Here is a 24,416-nt window from a genome sequence, read left to right on the forward strand (position 1 = left end):
ATCCCACATAGAGAATTAATAACTCTCGACTAACACACTTAAGTTCAATCATTGTAACATTACGAAATTAGGTCACCATTTGATTACAAAGTCATTTACACTATTTAGATTTAGGTCGACCATTCCCTTCTGGTACAATAATTCATTGATATCCTAATACCAAATAGCATTCTCATTGTCTCGGAGACATAGGCAATTTATACCACAACATTAAATTTTCCAGTGCTGATTCACTGGACACCATGTAAAACATGCGATAATTGATTCCTCCAATGCTACTTGGTACAACAACTTCATACTTATAGGAAAAAAGCGTTAAATTGTGGATGTTCTGCAATATTAATTTGCTTGTTGATCTGTTTTCGAATTACAAGGCTATTAACAGACTGTAACTATAGACATCAAAGAGGATACTGTAGTCGTGAACACATTTGAAAAAGATATTACACAAAAACAATGACGTCTGAAAACAGAGTAAACGTCATCCATCACAGTGCAGCGTTGACGTAATTGAAAATATTAAAATCAAACAGTAAGCAAACGTAAAGGGAACATACCAGAAAACATTAAGTGTAGATGCAGAAAAAAAAGAACTGAGTGCTGCATTGGCGCTAGATGGGACAGAAGAGAAAGAGGACTTGTGACTGAGTTAGCCCCTCTTTTAACCATAATCTACGGTAGATGGTGTCTATTGTACGTCTCCCGAACAAAAAACCGTGTACATTACTTGAAAGGAAGCAAAAGGCACTCCCGTCTACATGAAGGGTAGCAAAAGTGGTCCACAAAACTGTCGTCCAATATTTTTGAAATCCACCGTAGAATCCTAGAACATATTCTGAGCTCAAAATTAATGACGTATCTCGAACAGAATAATCTCCTTCATGCCAAGCAGTATGGATTCCGAAGACATCGATCAAGTGAAACCCAACTCGTACTTTTCTCACATGACATACTGACAGCCATGGATCAAGCCTGTGAGATAGATGTGGTACTTCTCGATTTCCGAAAAGCATATGACTCCGTTGCACATCTACGCTCATTATCAAAAGTAGATCTTATGGAATGTCAAACAAAATTTGTGACTAATTTGAAGATTTTTTTATATGGATGACAGAGCATATTGTTACCCCTGATGTTAATGATGTATATTAATGACTTTGCAGACAATATTAATGGTAAAATCAGACTTCTCGCAGATTATGCAGTTCTCTATAACGAATTACTGTATGAAAAAAGCTGCACAAATATTCTGTTAGATATAGATAAAATTTCAAGGCAGTGCAAATATTGGCTCCTTGCTTTAAATCTAAAAATCGTAGTGTCCTCTGACTACAATATCAACGACTCACAGCTGGAATTGATCAGCTCATAGAGTTTTTGAGTGTAACAAGTTGTAGAGATATGAAAAGGAACTATCACTCTGGAAGTAGGTGGAATACTTCGGGTTATAGGTAGAGGGCTAGGGATTGGGTTGGGTTGTTTGGGGAAGGAGACCAGACAGCGTGGTTATCGGTCTCATCGGATTAGGGAAGGACGGGGAAGGAAGCCGGCCGTGCCCTTTGATAGGAACCATCCCGGCATTTGCCTGGAACGATTTAGGGAAATCACGGAAAACCTAAATCAGGATGGCCGGACGCGGGATTGAACCGTCGTCCTCCCGAATGCGAGTCCAATGTCTAACCACTGCGCCACCTCGCTCGGTGAGGGCTAGGGAAATGTAATGACTCCAAAAAGAATATTGGTTACAAATCACTCACTAGAATGTTACTGAAGTTTGAGGGGCCCCTTGCTAAACGCTAAACGTATACAGAGAAGGGTTGCACGAATGGTCACAGGTTTGTTTGACCCGTGGGAGAGTGTCATATAGATACTAAAGGACTTGAATTGGCAGACTCTTGGAGATAGATGCGAACTATCCTTAGAAAGCCTATTTACGAAGTTTCAGGAATCGTCTTTAAATGATGAGTCAAGAAATATACTACATTTCCGAAGTATTGCTCGTGTAGGTCAAGATTAGATTAACGACAGCAAGCACGGAGGCATTTAAACAATCATCCTTATCGCGCCCCATACGTGAATGGAACGCCAGAAAGCCTTAGTAACTGGCACAATAGAAAGTACCCACTACCACGCATATCACAGTGCTTTCCAGAGTACGGCTGTACATGCAGATTTTCTTGCCCTTTCAAGCCGAAAATCGATTAACTAAATAAATAGATACTATAGAAACTTCACACTGTTGTGCTTCTGATTTATAAATATAAAAAACCCATGTAAGTAAGGTAGGTAGATATGGAAAACCAGGTAAAGTTAATGGCGTTTGAGGATTTGGAGGGACTGATTTTGCGGAACGTAAACACGTGAGACTGCAGCTTGAATAAGTTGTGGGGTCTCAGATTAGTGTTTAGTACGTGGCCTTTCGATGATAATTTAGGGTCAAGAGCTACTCTGAGGTATTTTGGTAGTTTAGTTAGCTGGTTATATACGAAAAATGTGATCGATGAGACAGTAATCTATGTGGAGGAAGGATCTGCATGTGGCCTGTCCTACAGTAACTATCTAGATATTATAAAGATGTATTCTGAACAACGACTGGTTTTATCAGAAAGTAAAGAGTGGGGTACAGTGAAGTATTCGGGGAACGTAGTATCCATTTTCATCTGTAATTGTTGGCTAGAGTGAAGAAAGAGCTATATCCGAAGAGTTTTTTTTTACTGTAGACATTAAAAACATCATGATGATATCTGACAAGCTTCCACAGGTAAACAGTTGGACTGTGGTCACGCAAGAAATCTACTGAATGTTTAATAAGATGATGATGATGATGATGATATGATGATGATGTTTGGTTTGTGGGGCGCTCAACTGCGTGGTTATCAGCGCCCGTACAAATTCCCAACCTTTGCTCAGCCCAATCTCGCCACTTTCGTGAATGATGATGAAATGACGAGGACAACACAAACACCCAGTTATCTCCAGGCAGGTGAGTTTCGTAAGAAATGCGATGGGTTATTGATTCTGCGTGTTTGCCCACAGGTAGCGCTGGCAACGAGCTACAGCACTCTGCCCAGCGTTATCTCTGATTCTCGAGGGAAAGTCCCTCCCACCACGCTTCTCCACTCCTAGTGACAGAAGTGATTAACCAATTGTTAGTTCCCACCAGTACAGTCTGCCGCTTGTAACTGACCTAGTGGATGCACCGTGTGGACGTATTTGCAGATTTTCGCTCTAATCAGTGTCATTGATCAATGCATGTGAATCCGTTTTTTCGCTGGAGGAGCCAAGTTTCTTACTCTTCTGCTGCGTACAGAGCCTGAAGATTGAGACTGGTATGCGTCTAACGCGTTGACGGCAGTAATAAGTGGATTGTTGCAGTAATACTATAACTGCCTTGTGCAAAACGCGCGAAGAGTGTAAATAACTCGAGAAGAAAAGCAGTAGTGATGCATTGCTTGCATGTTTTCTGTGTTGACCACAACTCTAAGACGAATATACACGAATTTAGTGCCTATTGTTTATTAATTAGAAAAACTGTGAAAGGGTACCTATCGCCGTAGTGTGTGTTGCATTCTTTCAGCATCAAGGTTAACCGATTCTGCGATCTCTTCGTCTATTTCTAAATTTAGACCATGCTTATTTCGTTGCTACTTCATTACTCCCGTCATAATGTTTTTTTTCCCTGGTCGGTGGTATCCGTTATCACATAATTTTCTTGATGAATCTGCGGAAATTGTTCAAACTCCACTGCCGGTAGACTAATTCATGTATATAATAGTTTGCTGTTAGTGATATGTAGTTCTGATCGGACTTCATTTTGGTACCCTTTTAAGAATGTTTTTATGATAGTCTGATAAGGAATCTGAGCATTTTTTGTTTCCTAGTCTTTTTTATATCGGTGGAATCTAACAACCCTTTTTTTCTGGTTACATACTGGCAGCTGAGCAGTTAAGTACGAGACTCGTGTGCTGGTAATGCCTCTCACTTTTGACAATGTTTTGGCTTTGCGAAAAATGCCACTTTCTGCCTTGGCTCGTCTTTCGTGTTAAACCGTTGGTCCTACATGGGTACATCATTTGACAATTCAGAGCAAGGCAAGGTATAGCCACCTCGAATAAGACCGTGTTTTGTAACTAACGAAAAACGTTCGTTCCTATTTTACTGCTTTAGTTTATATATACCATATAGTGCAGAAAACTCTTGGCACAGGAATTTGAGTGTAGCCATGTTATCCTTATAAACAAGGCCTTGTCATGGTCACGGAAAGCATTAGCTTTTGCGTTATGTGTGTGATTTATTGTCTCCAAGACAGCGCTTAATATTGCGAATTATTTCACTCCAAAATATTGACTGTGATAGTGTACACAGAGTCAACGTATTTAAAGAACGGCGTCATTGAACCACCAAAAGTAATTACATTTACCCACAGACAACGAGTTCAGCAGGTGGTGATTTTCAAGTCACGGATTAACACTACACCAAGCTAGAGGCGTCAAAAACGTAAGTGTTTCATTGCGGCGTCCGTCACATGCCTATGAGACTGTAAATGCACGTGTAACAGATGCTGCAGCTCAAAACAATTTCGTATTAACGCGAAGGAACCTTCTTTTACCTTGATGTGATGTTAGTTTGTGACTAGAATATGGTCGTTTGTCCGGAACTACCTTTCTGTGAATAAGTACGCAACATCTTTTGGTGGATCCATGATATCATTCTTTAAATATTGTATTCCATTAAGCGATTTCTTTTTCTTTTTTCTTATTTTTATCTCGCAGTACCATTTTAAGCTGGTCAGAAATCTGTCGAGCTATGACAATTACGTTCTTTTTTGTGCACAAACTTATGGCTGAGTGATGTTCTTTTGACAGGCAGCACAAAAAGTAACAGTAATGTCTGTCACGTTCCCCGAGTTGGACCTTACAGTTAGTAAGAGATATAAAATAACCAGGAAACAGATAATTTATTACTACGTACTACTCGTTAACAATAAAAGTGTCAGTTTGTGTGAGTGAAAAGTGTGATTCGGACCAGGAAATCTTACTATTTATTTGTGTCATGGCAGACTATTTTTCCTTATCACGATTTACTGCAGGGATTTCCCAGATTGATAATGTCTTTGAGAAACACATTTTGCAAAGTAAACCATAAAACTATGGCACAACAGCATGTCTGTCATCTACGAGGCGACCTAAAAGTGTAAGTTACACATTATTATGGCAGGAGAAGAAACTCCTGACATTGCCGGTTGGAGGGCGATCAATTAATTCCATGTAAAGAAATCTTCCGATATGAACTTTTTTATTGCCTTGACGGCGTTATGTACATTGGATTAATTAATTCGGCAGGACTAAGCTTCCATCTTCTGATCCACAGAGCACAGGTTATGAAGACATGCTCCACAATAAACTACACGTTTGTATTTGTACCATCATAACGGACTCGCAATAAAAAGAAAGTAGGACATTAAAAAAACTATAGCTATGTCTTCATGGCAAGACAGAGTCATAGAAGTGTGGCACACATCAAGAAGTGCCGCATGTGTGTCGGTTGGTTGTAGGCTACTACGCCTAGCTTAGGAGTAAGTTTCAAGCTGCCGCTCCGTTTCATTCACGCACTTCGTGTGATGCACCTGTTACACGTATCGCAGTAGAACTGTGTTTGTTCGAAACCCGGAAAATGTACCCTCTTCTGACACTGCGCCGCTGTCGTTTCGCAATGGAGTCCGCGGCTCGTGGTCGTGCGGTAGCGTTCTCGCTTCCCACGCCCGGGTTCCCGGGCTCGATTCCCGCTGGGTTAGGGATTTTCTCTGCCTCGTGATGACTGGGTGTTGTGTGCTGTCCTTAGGTTTGTTAGCTTTAAGTAGTTCTAAGTTCTAGGGGACTGATGACCATAGATGTTGAGTCCCATAGTGCTCAGAGCCATTTTTCGCAATGGTCTCAGAGTAGGACGACATGCGTAACTCACTTTTTGTAGCCCTCTTCTATGTGTCCGCCTGATGGGTAAGAGGAAAACTTCAAAGCACTGTTAAAAGGGGACGTCCCATTTTTAAGAGTGCTGACTATCGAGGAAAATATTTCGATTTGCCGAATGGGTTGCTAAACCACAGGTTGGAAAAATACAAAATATGAAGAAGACCCTTGAACCTCAGAACATTTCTTCGTTAAAAACTTGATGAGATGGAGAAGCTGGTAAGAGACACCTACATGATATCTGGCGAGGCGCCAGAGTCGACGCGATAAGAGATAGGGCTCGAGTTTGGTCTGGAGATAAGAAGGCCTTAAAACAAGTGGAGACAATTCCTCTTCGAGATAACGCGGTCATTCGGAGAAGTGATGAAATATTCCACCGGACAGGAGATAGGTTTATCTAAATAGCTGCTTTTCCACTGTATCTACGGGTATTCACCTAGATAGACGAGCGAGTGATTGATTTAGGGACACCTTCCTAGTAGCGTGTAGGACCCCAATCGCCCTGATGGCGGCGCAGACGCGTTGTCAGATGGCCTGAAGGTGAAGGACTGAAAGCATTGGAGAGCTATCGACATTCATGAACGATAAGATTCTGCCCAAAACCTGAGGAGATTTGTCGGAGATGGTTCCAAGGCATTCGATAAATGGCACCCTGTAATCCTGGCAATGGCAAGAAGGACGACTGAGAAGAAGAGAGATTTGTTAACATCGTGAATAGATTTAAGTGTCAGGAAGTCTTTTCTGGAAGTATTTCTATGGAGTGTAGCCATGTATGGAAGTGAAACATGGCCGATAAACAGTTTAGACACGAAGAGAACAGATGCTTTTCATATATGGGGCTACAGAAGAATGCTGAAGATTAGGTGGGTATATCACGTAACTAATGAGGAGGTACTGAGCAGAAACGGGGAGAAAAAATATTTGTGGCACAATCTGATTAGAAGAACGGATAGGTTGGTAGGACGCATAAGGAGACATCAAAGGGATCACCAATTTACTACTGCAGGGAAGCGTGGCGGGTAAAAATCGTAGAGGGAGTCCAAGAGGTGGATACAGTACGCAGATTCAGAAGGATGTAGGTTGCAGTAGTTACTCTGAGATGAAGAGGCTTGCACAGGATAAATAAAGTAGCATGGAGACCTGCATTAAACCAGTCTTTGGTCTGAAGCCCACAACAACAACAACAACAGACTTCCTTACTAGGAATGAGGCCATGTGATGTGGAAAGGGAAGGGGGCACTCAACCCACGTAAGTCTACAGGCTTTCGTGGTCGTTGTCATTCTACGTAAAATCTTCTAGGTTGTAAGGCCGCATTATGTTCCGCTTCAGTTTGTTCCTCACGACTGACATTTCGATCCTACTTTTGGAATCTTCGTCAGGATCCTTTGTGTTGAGCTAGCTGTGAACACAATAACTTGCTGAAGAAGATCACAGCAGAGGGATCGAAATATTGATCGTGATGAAGAAACTGGAGGGGAATATGACGTAGTCCAACAACCTAGTAGATTTTACCTAATACCCTCATTTTCGTCGAGTTTCTGAAACCGTTCTGCTACATTCTGAGACCGACAGGGTAGTGCATTAACTTTCTGAAGGTACAAGCTCGAGAAGGGTGCTGCAGGCCAACAACAGATGCAATATGATACAGCAGTAGGTTCCTCAGACGGATCCCAGGATTCTATCCTCAGAGGATAGTTGTGTTACTGATTTTCCTCTTCCCCCCCCCCCCCCCAATTCAAATATAACTTACTGTCACACGCAACTTTTAATTAGTTCAAATGGTTTAAATGGCTCTGAGCAGCCGTGCAGTCTAAGGGCGTCATGTCACGGTTCGCGCGGCTTCCCCCGACGGAGGTTCGAGTCCTCCCTCGGGCATGGGTGTGTGTGTGTTGTCCTTAGTGTAACTTAAAGTAGTGTGTAATCCTAGGGGCCGATGACCTCAGCAGTTTCGTCACATAGTCCTTACCACAAATTTCCAATATAAAATACATTGCCTGACAAAAGAAGTGAGACAGCGAGAAGTCGACGAGAAAAGTAAATAAAATTTTGTAGGGTGAGGGGATATGTGATGCTGTTTCCGTGGTCACTAACTCCAGTCAAATTTACAAAGAACATGGCAGTATGTGCCCAACAATAGGTACGACGCTGCACCCCGTCTGGCGTGCTTTGTGTACCTTATTTGGCTTGGTAACAACACTAAACACGAACAATAGAATAAACGTTGGTGGCGATTCTACCTGTCACATAGGATGCTGATGGCCTCACCGTTTAGCGCAATAAAACATTAATCGTCATCAACATACCTGCAACAGAGAGTTGTAACTCTAACTGTTTAAATACCGCCTGATAATGTATACGTGTACGAAGTGTGGTTGACATCCGACCATGTCTTCTGGTGCTTCACCTTTTTTTGTTAGATATTTTAATACCACAATGATTACTTGTTTGAATTAGTGCTTACTACAGCGATTTTTCTTAAAAGTACCAAGAAGTTGAAATTCGGTGAAATATATCGCCTGAAAAGCATTTCGTCAAAATTTGAAAAGTACCTATGCTCGCAAGTGACTTAATAACTAAAACAGCAACGAACTAACACAAATTTGACTGCGTCGGAATTTGTGTGGCATGAAATTAAAATGTACACTCAGCAATATCAGTATTTGACATAGCAGTAAGATCGAGTGTGTACATGTGAGTAATGTGAGTGTAACAGAAAGACGTTTCAAAAATTTGAAAGGTTTCAGAGAATGAAATTTTGAACGCTTTGATGTAAGCGACCTATAGCCGGAAATGTGAGGTAATGTTTCTACAGGCATCATAGGGCTGTTGAAAAGCCATGCACTACCTGTACAAGCAGTTACCAGGTGAAATCGTCAGTGATAATTTGGGCTGAAATTCTTGGAGGTCATCTTAGTGGTCCACTCATCGTACGAGATCGTTTGAATGATGTATGGTATTTGAATGTTCTGGACAATGCCTAGACTGAACTTCTGGAGGCCGTTCACTTACAACTGCACACTGGTTTGTGGGTTCAGAATGATGGTGTCCCAGCGCACTTTGATCGTCGGGCCAGAGCCTATCTCACAAACAGCTTCAGGGAGAGACTGACTGTAAGGGGACGCTCAGTCCCTTGGCCTGCGCGCTCCCCTGACCTCCCTCCTCTTGACTTCTTCTTCTGCGGTTACATAAAGTCCTTTGCGAACTCAACACCAGCAGGGGCAGTATCTGAGCTTATCGAGTGTATGTTTACAGCGTTTGATGCCATCAGATGAGAGCGAGGAACCTTTCAGAGAATCAAACGAAACATGGTTCGTCGTTACACTTTGTTGTAAAGAAGTTCGGCCGGCCGGAGTGGCCGAGCGGTTAAAGGCGCTACAGTCTGGAACCGCACGACCGCTACGGTCGCAGGTTCGAATCCTGCCTCGGGCATGGATGTGTGTGATGTCCTTAGGTTAGTTAGGTTTAAGTAGTTCTAAGTTCTAGGGGACTTATGACCACAGCAGTTGAGTCCCTTAGTGCTCAGAGCCATTTGAACCATTTTGTAAAGAAGTTCGTAGTCGTCGCATTGAGCATTTGCTCTACAGTAGAGAAATCACAGATTCGGTTTGCATTATTTAATTGACCTCTACTCTCAATAAACATTTTCCAAGCCACACTATTCTGGTGATTCACTTAGCCTTCCAAATGCGGAGAAAGAGTTCGTTGTACTGTGGAAACATTATTTCACATATTCGACCACAGGCTTCTTGCAGAAAATGTTCAAAATTTCAGCCTCTACAATCTTCCAAATTTTTGAAATGTCGTTTTGTTACACTCTTTATGCAGCAATCTGTGAATGGGAGCCTTTTTCCTGGCTCGAATGTGTTTTTTCACTATTTAGGTCGCAAACCAACTCTCATTGGCTTGTATTCCAGAAAGCAACTAGGAGGTATCCTGTGTCAAACGAAACTTTTAATTATTTTTTTTTTGGAATTTCTTGCTATTTTCAATACTCTTAGTTCTCACACAAGTTTATTGGCCGAAAGACATCTGAAAAATTCGGAATGTTCTTAAATCAACAACTTCAGTTCCTCCGCTTCTTATTTTCTTGAGCTCCTTACTCTGTTCCCCTTGCCGTCTTTCCCTTTTTTCTGTTCATGATGTCCCCGATTTCTTCTTTCTTGAAAGCCTTCTAAATTTATTATTCTATTCCTTAAAAGATTTTTTTGTATTATTGCCGATTCTTTGATGTTGTACCATTTCAGTTCTTTTCTTATTTCTGCACGCTATGCTACTGTCGATTTATCTTTCCAGAAATACACAAATATTTATTTTGTAAGCCTGTTCTTATTCATTCGATAGAGATGTCTAGATGAAGATCAACCTTGGCTTTGCCATTATTTCTGATATTTTCTGTACATTATGCAGCATCTCTTCATTATTTCTAATTTACAACTATCTGTAGCTTTTATTACACCCATTGTCTTTCTGACAGTCCTACTTTCAAACATCTTTATTCATATATACGAACACTGTTCAATAAAGAATGATCACAATTTTTTATGGTTTTAATTTCTTGTGCTGAAATTTAATCTTATGATATTCTGTTAGCTTAACGTGGATGAAAAACACCTTAGTAGTTTCATTGTTGGGACTCATGGTTCCCGCCTGTGAGAGGCAAGCAAGGTCAGACATGTTCAGTATCGCCTACCGCTGCAATGGAGGTGACACGCTAGGAACAATATGCAACTTCGAAATTCTGATTTCGTCTTAACAAATCTTCAACTGTGGCCTATACAATGTTACAGGATGCCTATGGAGAATCTGTTCTTCCCTACAGCACAGCTCAAGGGTGGTTTAAAATGGTTAAAGAGGGGAGACAATCAGTTTCAAAGGAATGTGGACCAGGTGCTCCGGTTACAGCTCTTAAGGAAGAAAACATCAATACTGTTGCTGTCATTGTGAGAGAGAATCGACGAATTACCTTAAGATCACTTTGTGAAATACTAAACATTTCATCGGATGCCACGCACACGTTGGTGACAGAGAAATTACACATGACACGTGTCTGGGCGAGATGGGTTCAAAGACAGTTGATTCCCGAACAAAAGGACATTCGCGTGCAGGTCTGCATGCAGTTGAAGTTAGTATTAGAGGAAGATCCCGAGTTTCTTTCAGATGTAATCACTGCTGATGAAACTTGGCCACATCATTTTGATCCTGAGAGCAAACAGCAAAGCTCAGTGTGGAAATCTCCTTCACCGACCCCCCAAAACGCGTAAGTGGTTGCTTCTGCTTGGAGAGTTATGGTCATCTCATTATTTGATATTCATGGAACGGTTTATCAGCATGTTGTACTTGCACACACATCAGTAACTGGACAATACTACAGGGATGTCCTGAAAACATTTCAAGTCCATATCAGTCGCAAAAGACCACATTTCCGTGAAGCATGCTGGATGCTGCACCACGATAATGCGCGGTGGCTTATTGTTAATGTTGTCGCTGAATATCTTGCAAAAATTAACGTAAAGTGCTTCCCTCACTCTCCCTATAGTCACGATTTAGCCCCATGTGACATTTTTCTATTCCCTATCATGAAGAAACGCCTTCGTGGGAGGCAGTATCAAAAATCAGAAGCAGTGGTGAAGGCTGCGGAGGCGATTTCGAAGGACCTCTCAAAAAATGGTTTCCAGCATGTGTCTGAAGACTGGCAGAAACGCTGTAACAAGTGCATCACATCCAAGGGAGACTACTTAGAAAAGGACTATCAAAATTATGAGAATGAACAAAGGTATGTTATAAAAAAAAATTATGATCATTCTTTATTGAACAGTCCTCGTATGTACACTATGTCATCCAAAGTATTCAGACACAACTGTGTAATGCGGATTTCACCATTAGATGTCATAAGAAGCGGACACGGCAGTACAAAAGGAGTTGAAGATATTGGGCCGTAAAAAGTAGAGAGAGCAGTAATAGCAGACTGAGTGGGTCAGAAGAGCTCAGTGATTTCTAACGTGCAGTAGTCATTGCACGTCATCTGATCAACATCCATCAGAGATATTTCAGCTCTTCTAACGTTGCCCAGTTGGTGATGTGGTTGACCAAACAGACCTCATGTACTGACGAACAGGAACCGTTGTAAAAAGTCGCATGAAATTAGCGGAATGAATGAATCGTGAATCCCAAAGTGCTACCAGCAATCCAGCTGGCACAGTGACTGGGCGCAGAGAGTTAAAAAGGGTGGGATGCAATGGCCGTGCAGCTCCTCATAAATTCATACGTCACACATTTATGTAGTCAATGCTAAATGACGCTTGCGGTGGTGTAGAGTGAGGCAGCTAGACGGTGAATGACTGGAAATGAGTGACTGGGAGTGATGAATCCCAGTGTACCATGCGGCAATTCGATGGCAGGGTTTTGGTTTGGCGAATACTTGGAGAACGCCATCTACCATCGTGTGTGGTGCCAACAGAAAAGTGAAGAGGAGGTGGTGTCACGGTGTGCGGACGTTTTTCGTGGTTAGTCTGTGGTCCCTTTATTGCGCTTAAGAAAACGCTAAACGCGGTAGGATATGAACGCATTTTCTAATGTGTTGTGTACTGCGTACAACAGGGGAACAGTTCGGAGACGATGGCTGTATTAGCATGAGAATGCACCCTGTCATAAAGCACCATGTGTGACGTAATGGTTGGTGGACAATGACATTCAAGAAATTGACTCGCCTGCCACTTGTCCCAATCTGAATCCTGAGGAATACCTTTGGAATGAGTTAAAACGTCTGATACGCTCGAGACTTCAGCGACAGCATCACTACCTTCCCCGGTTTCGGTTCTTGAGTATGAATGTGTTGCCATCCCCCCACAGCCATTCAGGCGTCTCATTAAAAGTGTCCCAGCAGAGTTCAAGTCTTGATAAAGGTGAAGGGTGAACATATCCCATCTTAACGTCTTTACTAATAGGTGCCCAGATACTTTTGACCAGTCTGTGTGCATCATAGGTGCAGAGGAACTTCTCTCTTATGCGGCATGTGTTCACCGAAAAAGGCAGACGAGAGAAACAAAAATATCATTGAAAACTATACCTGAAAGGGTTGCAGGAACTAACCAGGAGCAGACGCCTTAGCTCCTGGTGAGTCCATCGGTTTGTGTGACAGTGGCCCATGAAGTCTTATCCTTCCTCACTTGTCGTCCAGGGCTGCGATGTTTATACATGCTGCTGATTCTGGTGACTCCTGAACGAAAAAGTTTCGTGGACCTTGAGCGTACAGCTGGGGAGATTCACCAGTGCAGGAACTGCTAACTATTCCAGACGCTCGGTAAAGAACATAAAGAAGAAAAACTTGGAAATACAGCTACAAGTACTTGCAATGCTTTATTACTTCAGAAAGAAGCAGAAGAAGTAGAATATATTTTTATTTTTATGTAGTATTTCGCAACAGACTACAGGGAACTGACGCACAATTCCCACGTGATACACCTTTATTTTATACTGTCAGTATCGTAGGAAGCAATGTTGTCATCTATGTTACATTTTACTACTTTTTTGTTTACCACAGAGCACTCTCAGTCTTACGTTGCTTCGTTTGGCCCTTTGTTTACATGAATTTTCGTTTTTTATGCTCTATTGAGAAACTATTGACTTTTAACGTCTACATCTGTCGAATTATTGGTCGTACTGACATTGTAAGATTACATTAATATGTTAATGAATATTTAAACTAGCCCCCGGACTAAGTATCCCTTTTAATGTAGTTATTTGATTATAAATGTACCGTACAGGAAAGAAACTGTTGATCAGAAGAGTGTCGCGTTCCTCTGGCGGTCACGTAAAAGGCACATGTTTTGTTGTTGTCGCCAGCCCCTAAGGGCTGTTCACGTGATCGCGGCGTGCGGCGTTAAGTTGAGACTTGCCCGGCAAAGGGGGCGCCAGGCAGAGCAGAGGGAGCGGTGTCGCCGGGCGAGGCGGGCCGAAGCACTGGAGGAATCGCCGATGGATGACGTGGAAGTGCATGAAAAACATAGGTAACATTAAAATTGGGGTAGAATATCGAGGGTGTAAGAAATATGTGAGTATTGCACGTAAGATAATGAGAAAGTTCTGTTCGATAAAGTGTAGAAAATGAGAAATCGATGTCGTTTAATCGGTACTGGTTTTGTGTACTAACAGTTGGTGCCGCCAAAAAGTGGAAATAATAATCGATAGAGTGGGCAGAGGAAAGGTGCGCACAGGGCAGATATCCGAATCTACTGTTTCTCCTACTTGTAGGTGTATTGTGGCAGCCCTGAACCCTCAATTGAGAGCTTGTGAGGTGGAAGAATTGGGTGTGTTGTGTTAGTAGTTTGCGCTTTGAAGTTTTCGAGATGTGAGGCGACTTAGTTTTTTGGAATTTTGGGATGTAATAATTTACCATGTAATTGATAGCTATCTGTCTGCTTACAAAAAAAAAGAAAAAAGATATACCAATATATTGTATGTAAGTACACAATCTAACTCGCACTTTAAGCTTACTTGTTACTTTAACAAGTTGCCATATATGGCAGCTGATACCAGAAGCTCAGAAACCAGTGTCATGAGGCAAAGATCCTACAAACCTCATGCATACCTTTGCCCCAAAACGTTTGTCTTTTGTTTATTCGGTTTGAACACTAAATGCATAGATTTATTTACATTATTAATGGACGTTAATTTATTGTTCGCTGTTTCACATCGAGTGATTAAGTATTAATAAGACTAGTTCAGCTTCATCTTACAGAAACTACGAGATCGCTGAGTCGAGCATCAATGTCACCTGAGATACAACATTTGGATTAATCAGCGACGGCAGAGCACAGCCTGCTAAATCAGCACAAGATTTTCTTTGAATTAACGAGAATAGTTGCTCACGCTTCGAACTATTGGGACTCTGTGATCAGAGAAGCTGTTGAAATCAGAGTTTGTGAGAACGACTTCAACAGAGACACTGGCTATGCATTTAGTACTGCATGGAAACGTGCACTAGACAAGGAAAAGACACAGAGGAATACTTCTCGCAGTTAACCGCCTGATACGATGGACTGCGCTGCAATCAACGATAGGTAGGGAGCGCAAGCAAAATTTATGAACGTAGAGCGCACCACCACTGTACGCGCTATCATGACGTAATCCAGCCAGTCAGATGCCGTTCTTTGGATATAATAGACGGAACCTTGCCTGTTCACAACAGTCAGGTTTGGTCCCTGACGAAGATGCCTGTAGATATAATCGAAAGCTTAGAATTTTATCCGAATTTGACTCGACAAGCGAACCGAGAAATTTTTATTCGACGTCACATTATGTTCAACGATAAATCACGGCTCTCCACCAGTACCACTGTCAACGTTCGTCGGGCAGTATATCAGAGACCTGATAAAGGTCCCATTCTACTGATTTGGGCAGTCTTTCCTGCGGATTTATTTACAGCGTTATGTTGTGGGGAGCCATCGGCTATGATTTCAGGTCGTGGCTAGTAGTGACTGAAGGAACTCTATTGGCACAATCCTATGTGTGGAAGAACTGTGGTGGCATTTTTAACAGGGCAGTTCTCGTACACTCATGGGACTTTTCTCTATGAACCTATGCGTGACATTGAGGTATTCCTGTGTCCAGTAGGATCACCAGATCTGTCCCTGACAGAACATGTGAGGCATCAGCTCAGACGTCGTCTTTGCCCAGTGTCAGAATCTAGGATGTGAAGGACTTTTTGTAACAGTCGCTAGCCAGCGGAGGATACAACGGGTTTTATGAGAGCCTTCCCAACAGTATCAGTGCACTCACTCATGCCAAAACGGGTGGAGGTTCAACATCATACTGATAAGTGGACTCATAGTGCCAAGTGTCCTGTAAATTTGACTAGATTTGAAATGACTGAAATAACATAACATACCGTCTGAACCTGTGAAGTTTCATTTCGCTTCCTTTTTCCTTCTTTCTGTCAGGCAGTATATATTACGATCGCAATTCATGTTTAATGGTTAATCAGTGAGATGTAGTGTAATGGCATTAGAACACAACAATTCTAAATTCTTGCGAAATAAGAAGCAGTGACCTTGCGCAATTGCCATCAAGAATGTACATATGAGCACTTCGAAATAGTGTGGGAAACGGAGTGTTATGAGAGTCATACTCATTAGAATTTAAAATAGGTAGATATAAATGCCGTTTGATTTCGATTTTTGTGGTCACAGCTAATGAATCATGGTGGTATGTCATTCGGCGGAGGTGTCCACTGACATTGTACTGGCCGTTTTTATGACAGTAGGGTGCAGGATGAGCAACACGCACTATATCGGCATCTTTATTGATGATCAGGATATAGGTGCTCGATGCAAGGGACACTGGTTCTTACATGTATTGCTCTTTTTACGTGCCAGTGTTTTAATGGTTTGCCAGGAGTACCTCGGTTCAGGCAAAAAGTCTACCGCCATGGCCACCAGCCGTGGGAAGAGATAGCAAAGATCGCCATTAACTCTCGTGGACTGTAATAAAGAATAGACAGGGCAGTCACTCGTCAGTTCATTGCTGCTCAACAGGTGCAATATCTTACCGTGCTTTCATAATGGGTGGTGTTATTGAAGTTTAGAAAGGCTACGAAAGTCGTGGCAGAACTGGGTACAGGCACTGTGCCTGGGGAGTCACGACGCGTTTGTCTGGCATCAGCAACAACTTCCTCAACTGGTCGAGACATGTTTTCAGAAATCAGACAAGTGACTTTGACTAATGCTTTTACCTGCCTGAAACAAACTGTGCAACATTTCACTATAGGAGGGATATGAAATATGCTACAAGTTCCAACAATGACGAAAGAAACAGCTGTCTTTCAATTGCGTATTGGTGAACTTTTAAATTATCGTGACGACATTTTAAACAAAATACAACCGCTGGAAATGTAAAGGGGGGAAGTCCAGCTACGGACAATTCGTCGTAATTTCGAGTTCCACAGTCGCTCTTATTTCATAAAATTTTCAAGAACAGCGACTCTACAAAATATTGTTGATAAAAAGCATTCCCTGCAGTTTGGTGACAGGTACCAGTTGGTACTACACAATGGCCACGTTCACTAGCTCCTCAATTCATCTGGAGTCTTGATCTGTCGGTGATCTTATAAACCAAAACAGGTAACCAAATTTAAAATTTTAAAAAATTGCGATCTGGATTGTTTTTTAACAAAAATGATGAGTCTATATGTGTTTGAAATGTCTACCTCTTTATATGATGTAATCTGACTGCGAAATGAAATGTTGGTTCAAAAAATGGTTCAAATGGCTCTAAGCACTATGGGACTTAACATCTCAGGTCATCAGTCCCCTAGACTTAGAACTACTTAAACCTAACTAACCTAAGGACATCACACACACCCATGCCCGAGGCAGGATTCGAACCAGCAACCGTAGCAACAGCGCGGCTCCGGACTGAAGCACCTAGAACCGTTATGCCACAGCGGCCGGTGAAATGTTGGTGAAAGTGTCTGTAACTTGCAGTTTTTACCCATGAGCACCAAATTACACAGTCTTCATATTCAAACAGTGATACGACCCATCTTGTACAGTTGATGAAGCGTCTTCTGAGTAACCGAAAAATATACTTTCTTTTACGTGGAATATAGCGGTGAGCACTGGTTGGGTGCGTCGTTGCTTTTTTGTTTATGATTAGTAGGAAAATGATTAAATGAAAGTAGAGACCCAAAGTCATTCGTTTTGGGTTATGGTAGGCGAGGCCAAAGGTGCATACTTAATGCTTTTCTACTTTTTCCTTCCACTGACAATGAAAATTTTACGCAATATTCCTAGGATCATACTTTGCATGACACAACAAGTTCAAGACAATTTGTATGAGGTATTGAAGTTATATTTCACAAAATGTTACAAATGAAGAAACTAGAGTTCTGAGCCAGACATCTGGGGTAAACATCTTCTTGTTACAGGGCAAAAAACAACACAAAAAGAAATTATTATAATTATAACAGACTACAGGAGAATTACAGTATTTGCCAAGTACTAACGTTATTAACTTGTATAATATTTTATTATATCAAAATCAACACCATCATCACAATCATCATCATCATCACTCTTCCCATCGTTTTGATCCTGTTAAACATCGAAAGATGACATAATATATCACTAATTTAAATACAAAACATTTTAACACAAGGAAACACATTGTAATATTATTATTTTGCCTTCTCTTGCCACACTTTTCTGCAGTTTTCCCAGTACACTCGATTCCTGCTTCGTCTACATTATAGACTCGATGGGATGAAAAATTATGTTTAGAGTACAAACTTTACAAGTTGCTGGAAAAAAGTTCTATTTGTACTTTACCGAACCCCATTTTTTCCGGTGGCTTGAACTCAAATTATGATGAGCAATCAATTAGCGAAGGCACTTTAAAAGGGTGGCTTGCACCATTACTTTCGGCAAACTGATGTGGTAGATGTCGGAAGGATTTAAACATAAGGCCATAGAACATACAATCCAGACTGATACCGCGTACCACCAACTCTGTTTCCTCTGACTCAGAAAAAACTCTCTTTAAACGTCCCGATAACGCCACTCCATAGCCTGCTTTAAGTCTTTTACGTAATGTGAATTCATTACATCCAAACCTTTTAGCTACATTTATAATGGAAGGTCCATTTTCTATTAATTTCTTAGCCTCTTCTAACGTTTTAGATGACAATGGCGTGGAGGATATTTAGAAAAGGTTCTGCGCAGAATCGTTGAGGAGAGAGCCATGTGTAAAACACTCACAAGAGGAAGGAACAGCACGTAGGACATGTGTTAGGACGTCAGGGCTAACATCAATGGTACTTAAGGGACTTGCGGAACGTCAAAATTGTAGGGGAAGACAGAGACTGGAAGACACCCCACAAATAATTGAGGACGTTAGGTATAAGTGAAACGTTGGCACAGGAGACGAATCACTGACTGGCTGCATGAAAACACATAGTTTTATCATAATAAAATGCGTTGCCAGTAGATACGTTTTATCCGATCTTCCAAACACTCTCAACATTTTCTATGGGATTATGATTGATTGATTTATCAAGACAGTCGAGGTGCGACAGCATGCCTAAGATTTTGTCAAACCAACAGCATACACGTGTCGCATGTGACAAAGGCTACTATCACCTTGGAGAACGGCAGTATCAATAGCATATCCATTATGCAGACACAGAGTGAAGGCTAAGCCTTGGTCTCCGAGAATGTTGAAAAAAACATCCTGGTTCATGGCCATGAAAACCTAAGTGAGTGGCCTAAGTTGTGGTGCATAAAACACCCCCAAAACATCACTGAATGACCTTCGTCATAAACTACATCCTCCACTCACGCTTCATTGTACCTATGGTTCGTACCTCGCTTTTTGTCATTATAAAATCGCGAAAACAAATGCATTTCGCAAGGTACTTGAGTATTAATGACCGTTGTATGCACTTTTCTTCGCAGTATTCGCTCGGAAACTGACTCAGATGGGCCTGCATTAATTGATAACAGCAGTTTCTGCATGGTTATGAATTGACTGTTATTGACAATGAGTGACACTCAACCTCGATACCTGTCGGATAGTATCTCTTTACGACCATTCTTTTTACGTTGTGTTATATAGCTTCTAGTGCAACATCATTCTCTGCAGACGTGTTGGACAGTTCACAGTGAGACACCGACAAATCGAGGGACTTCATTCATGATGTGTCCATGTTGTTGTTGTGTTCTTCAGTCCTGAGACTGGTTTGATGGAGCTCTCCATGCTACTCTATCCTGTGCAAGCTTCTTCATCTCACAGTACCTACTGCAACCTACATCCTTCTGAATCTGCTTGGTGTATTCATCTCTTGAGTTCCCTCTACGATTTTTACCCTCCACGCTGCCCTCCAATGCTAAATTGGTGATGCCTTGATGCCTCAGAACATGTCCTACCAATCGATCCCTTCTTCTAGTCAAGTTGTGCCACAAACTTCTCCTCTCCCCAATCCTATTCAATACCTCCTCATTAGTTACGTGATCTACCCATCTAATCTTCAGCATTCTTCTGTAGCACCACATTTCGAAAGCTTCTATTCCCTTCCTTTCCAAACTATTTATCGTCCATGTTTCACTTCCATACATGGCTACACTCCATTCAAATACTTTCAGAAATGACTTCCTGACACTTAAATCTATACTCGATGTTAACAGATTTCTCTTCTTCAGCAACGCTTTCCTTGCCATTGCCAGTCTACATTTTATATCCTCCCTATTTCGACCATCATCAGCTATTTTGCTCCCCAAATAGCAAAACTCCTTTACAACTTTGTCTCATTTCCTAATCTAATACCCTCAGCATCTCCCGGCTTAATTCGACTACATTCCATTATCCTCGTTTTGCTTTTGTTGATGTTCATCTTATATCCTCCTTTCAAGACCCTATCCATTCCGTTCAACTGCTCTCCCAAGTCCTCTGCTGTCTCTGACAGAATTACAATGTCATCGGCGAACCTCAAAGTTTTTACTTCTTCTCCATGAATTTTAATACCTACTCCGAATTTTTCTTTTGTTTCCTTCACTGCTTGCTCAATATACAGATTGAATAATATCGGGGAGAGGCTACAAGCCTGCCTCACTCCCCTCCCAACCATTGCTTCCCTTTCATGCCCCTCAACTCTTATAACTGCCATTTAGTGTCTGTACAAATTGTAAATAGCCCTTCGTTCCCTGTATTTTACCCCTGCTACCTTCAGAATTTGAAAGAGAGTATTCCAGTCAACATTGTCAAAAGCTTTCTCTAAGTCTACAAATGCTAGAAACGTAGGTTTGCCTTTCCTTAATCTAGTTTCCAAGATAAGTCGTAGGGTCAGTATTGCCTCACGTGTTCCAACATTTCTACGGAATCCAAACTGATCTTCCCCGAGGTCGGCGTCTACTAGTTTTTCCATCGTCTGTAAAGAATTCGCGATAGTATTTTGCAGCTGTGACTTATTAAACTGATAGTTCGGTAATTTTCACATCTGTCAACACCTGCTATCTTTGGGATTGGAATTATTATATTCTTCTTGAAGTCTGAGGGTATTTCGCCTGTCTCATACATCTTGCTCACCAGATGGTAGATTTTTGTCAGGACTGGCTCTCCCAAGGCTGTCAGTAGTTCTAATGGAATGTTATCTACTCCCGGGGCCTTGTTTCGACTCAGGTCTTTCAGTGCCCTGTCAAACTCTGCACGCAGTATCATATCTCCCATTTCACCTTCCTCTACATCCTCTTCCATTTCCATAATATTGTCCTCAAATACATCGCCCTTGTACAGACCCTCTATATACTCCTTCCACCTTTCTGCCTTCCCCTCTTTGCTTAGAACTGGGTTTCCATCTGAGCTCTTGATATTCATACAAGTGGCTCTCTGTTCTCCAAAGGTCTCTTTAATTTTGCTGTAGGCAGTATCTATCCTACCCCTAGTGAGATAAGCCTCTACATCCTTACATCTGTCCTCTAGCCATCCCTGCTTAGCCATTTTGCACTTCCTGCCGATCTCATTTTTGAGACGTTTGTATTCCTTTTTGTCTGCTTCATTTACTGCATTTTTATATTTTCTCCTTCCATCAATTAAATTCAATATTTCTTCTGTTACCCAAGGATTTCTACCAGTCCTCGACTTTTTACCTACCTGATCCTCTGCTGCCTTCACTACTTCATCCCTCAAAGCTACCCATTCTTCTTCTACTGTATTTCTTTCCCCCATTCCTGTCAATTTTTCCCTTATGCTCTCCCTGAAACTCTGTACAACCTCTGGTTTAGTCAGTTTATCCAGATCCCATCTCCTTAAATTCCCACCTTTTTGCAGTTTCTTCAGTTTTAATCTACAGTTCATAACCAATAGATTGTAGTCAGAGTACACATCTGCCCCTGGAAGTGTCTTACAATTTAAACCCTGGTTCCTAAATCTCTGTCTTACCATTATATAATCTATCCGATACCTTCTAGTATCTCCTGGATTCTTCCATGTATACAACCTTCTTTTCTGATTCTTGAACCAAGTGTTAGCTATGATTAAGTTGTGCTCTGTGCAAAATTCTACCAGGCGGCTTCCTCTTTCATTTCTTACCCCCAATCCATATTCACCTACTATGTTTCCTTCTCTCCCTTTTCCTACTACCGAATTCCAGTCACCCATGACTATTAAATTTTCGTCTCCCTTCACTATCTGAATAACTTCGTTTATTTCATCATACATTTTTTTCAATTTCTTCGTCATCTGCAGAGCTAGTTGGCATATAAATTTTTACTACTGTAGTAGGCGAGGGCTTTGTGTCTATCTTGGCCACAATAATGCGTTCACTATGCTGTTTGTAGTAGCTTACCCGCATTCCTATTTTTTTTATTCATTATTAAACCTACTCCTGCATTACCCCTATTTGACTTTGTATTTATAACCCTGTATTCGCCTGACCAAAAGTCTTGTTCCTCCTGCCATCGAACTTCACTAATTCCCACTATATTTAACTTTAACCTATCCATTTCCCTTTTTAAATTTCCTAACCCACCTGCCCGATTAAGGTATCTGACACTCCACGCTCCGATCCGTAGAACGCCAGTTTTCTTTCTCCTGATAACGACGTCCTCTTGAGTAGTCCCCGCCCGGAGATCCGAATGGGGGACTATTTTACCTCCGGAATATTTGACCCAAGAGGACGCCATAATCATTAACCATACAGTAGAGCTGCATGCCCTTGGGAAAAATTACGGCTGTAGTTTCCCCTTGCTTTCAACCGTTCGCAGTACCAGCACAGCAAGGCCGTTTTGGTTAGTGTTACGAGGCCAGATCAGTCAATCATCCAGACTGTTGCCCCTGCAACTACTGAAAAGGCTGCTGCCCCTCTTCAGGAACCACACGTTTGTCTGGCCTCTCAACAGATACCCCTCCGTTGTGGTTGCAGCTACGGTACGGCTATCTGTATCGCTGAGGCACGTAAGCCTCCCCACCAACGGGAAGGTCCATGGTTCATGGAGGGGAGGGGGGGGATGTGTCCATAGGCACGTCCAAACATGGTATTTTAGCAGTTCAGTTACGTTTCCACATAGAACCATTTTAATACGCTGATTCCATACAACCAACTGGCGCGTAAACACCATTTCACTATCATGAACAACACCAGAGGTGAGGTCTGTCTCAGTTGCAGGTACCAGTTCTGCAGCATCTACAGCGCTCCAAAATGACAAATGTGCGCTGTTAAGAGGGAAACTATTGATTTGTCCGTTGAGCTAAATCGGACATAGGCGTTAATTGGGGGAAGAAATTTCTGACATTTATATCCGACCAGTGTACCAAAGTGGATCCTGGGGTAGAAAAACAAGAAAAGAAGAAAATCGAAGTGTTTGGAAAGTGGTTTACAGCAGAATGCGCGAAATGAAGTGGAATGATAAGGTAAAAAATGAGGTTATCCACAGAACTGTCGATAAAAGGATCTCACTGAGTAGAAGAATGTATAGGGCGATAGGGTATACCCTTCACGGATTTGTGGCCTTTGTCATTAATGAATCTTAAGGCCACATAACATTCGTCTTCAAAGTTCTTCACTTTTCGGCGTTTCGAACCGCTGCTGAGGTATTCTTCAGAATTCCTCTAGTGTCCCTGGATCGACAGTGTTCAGCCATCCAGGGACCCCAGCGGAAGCCAGTAGTATATTTCAGCAGATGGATATAAAACCCCTAGAAGGACAGTGTTCAGCCGTCCAGGGACCCCAGTGGAGCCCTCAGAAGATGCAAAACCTCTGAATGGACAGTGTTCAGCCGTCCAGGCATCCCAATCGAACCTGAAGAAGATTCCAACAGAGGGATCGAAAACCCGTGGATAGACAGTGTTCAGCGATCCAAAGACCCCAGTCGAATCCTGAAGAAGATTCCAACAGAGGGATAGAAACGTTGGGCAGTGGAGAGGTTTGATGTGGCCAAATATATTAGTAGATTTTATCATCAACCAGCATGGTAGGAAGTGAGCTAAGATGAAATAAGTTCCAATGGCACTTGACAGAACGAGACAGAGCAAAAACTGCAGGGGAAGATGGAGACTGAAAAATAGCCAAGAAATAACTAAGGACGTTGGGAATAGGTAATTCTATGAGATGAAGTGTTTAGAAGGAAGTCGTGGTGGGCTGCATCAAACCAGTCATGAAACAGAGGATTTTCCCTCCCAATTCCTCTCCTCCTGACGAAATAAATCTCGGGTGAACAGCCTGATAAGAGTGTGCGTAGGACACAATATTTCGGCAATCGACCACGTTGCCATCATCAGGTGCGCTGATGTACTGACCGGAGGTGGGCCGGCGCCAGGTATGTATAGGACAATCCCCCTCCTGCTCCTCCCTCAGGCGCTTCCTATGAGTCGGTGCGGTCCCACCCTGGGCGCTGCATCATAGGTCTTCTCGTTCAGGAGGGTCTGCCGGCACCGCTCTCGTTATCCTTCCCTCCTCCCCCGAA

At 42.0% G+C, this 24,416-nt stretch overlaps 1 protein-coding gene across 1 annotated transcript in view; it reads right to left on the minus strand.

Moving 5' to 3' along the window:
* Nucleotides 1-24,416, minus strand: part of LOC126234931 (uncharacterized) — a 152,140-nt gene that overhangs the window by 57,249 nt on the left and 70,475 nt on the right. The window lies entirely within an intron of this gene.

This window comes from Schistocerca nitens, chromosome 2 (assembly GCF_023898315.1).
Source record: "Schistocerca nitens isolate TAMUIC-IGC-003100 chromosome 2, iqSchNite1.1, whole genome shotgun sequence".
NCBI lineage: Eukaryota > Metazoa > Arthropoda > Insecta > Orthoptera > Acrididae > Schistocerca > Schistocerca nitens.